The sequence below is a fragment of the Triticum dicoccoides genome, chromosome 1B, assembly GCF_002162155.2.
Source record: "Triticum dicoccoides isolate Atlit2015 ecotype Zavitan chromosome 1B, WEW_v2.0, whole genome shotgun sequence".
Taxonomy (NCBI): Eukaryota; Viridiplantae; Streptophyta; class Magnoliopsida; order Poales; family Poaceae; genus Triticum; species Triticum dicoccoides.
In genome coordinates, this window is record NC_041381.1 from 522,050,312 (window position 1) to 522,051,660 (window position 1,349).

The window sequence follows — 1,349 nt, forward strand, 5'->3', positions numbered from 1 at the left end:
AAAATGCATCCTACCATTAGGTGGTAGTTACCCCCACCACCGTTACCCTCGGATTGCATTTAGATTGGTGCTAATATTAACGGGTTGCTGGCGAAAAAAGGTGGATGCAGCTGCCCCGCTCGAGCTGTTAGTTGAAGTCCCTATTTTCTTGGCTATAAAAATGGTAGATTAGAGGGGACCGTGCCCACAAGATCATTGGTTTGTTGACCAGTTTTCTATATCGACGCCAAGAAGTATATACGGCGGCGGTGGTCCGGCGGCGATGTTGCTGCTCCAAATCAGGTGCGGCGGCGGAGAATGTGAATTAGTAATGACAAAGAGGTACACATCAATATTTTATGAGAACATTAGCTTTCCCTGGATTTGGTAATTTCTTTTTAATGTATCTGGATTTGCTATCTTCCTCTAGATGTGAGAGCGCATACTCATCTGAGAGTTTGCCGGCGACGCGAGACCAAGGATGTGAAGCGTGGTAATTTACAAGGAGCATCCCACATGAGATTGCTCCCGCACGGCGGCGGCAATAACGATGTACAACTGCTCACAGCTGATAGGTAACTGGTTGACTGTCCTGGCGCGGTGGCGGGCATGGCGACATAAATGACACACAACGGAGTGCTACTGCTCCGTCGTGGCGGCAACGTACGGTTGCAATAGATATGCTGGCACAACAAACTCCATAGTGAGACAACGTGTTAGAACATGGCCACATGCAACGATGGAGGAAGACAATAGTGTATATGATGAATCAGTTGTACCATTTTGCACATTGATGTGATATACTAAGAGATATACTTCATACTATGCTTTTTTTAGTTTGAATTGTTCATAGTAGAATTTTTGTATTATACTCCATACTGTCGTTCTTCATTATACACCATACTACCTTCTTGAATATACTCTCCCCGTGTGATGAATAAACTAACTTCCATAGTGGATTAGTGGTATGTCATGGACATACAAATTGCCACACTTAATTATACTCTAATTTAATTTCATTGACATACTCTTCTCGTACTCCAATAAAGCAGATACTCCATACCCTAGTTACGTACACACTAGGTACCTAATTCACATACTACTTGCTACTACTCCATACTGAGGCCCAGGAGTATCTCATTATGATACACATGTGGCATCATGTCTGCATCATTTACGTACACGCCATTTACTTCATAATGATCGGATGCTTTAGCTAGATGTAAACATACTCTTGATTGTTGTCGCCAAAAAAAATCTCTCTATTGTAAATGACGTTCTCCATACGACTTGAATACAGATACTCCATACTTCCTTTTTTATATACTTTATACTGGCTATACTTAGATGCCATACAATCTACTTAACAC

At 42.0% G+C, this 1,349-nt stretch overlaps 1 long non-coding RNA gene across 1 annotated transcript; it reads left to right on the forward strand.

The window, feature by feature from the left end:
• Window positions 1-10: 10 nt before the first annotated feature.
• On the forward strand, window positions 11-822 carry LOC119307712. Its single transcript, XR_005149500.1, has 2 exons — window positions 11-321; window positions 410-822. It is a non-coding gene; the product is annotated as an uncharacterized LOC119307712 (long non-coding RNA).
• Window positions 823-1,349: the final 527 nt, after the last annotated feature.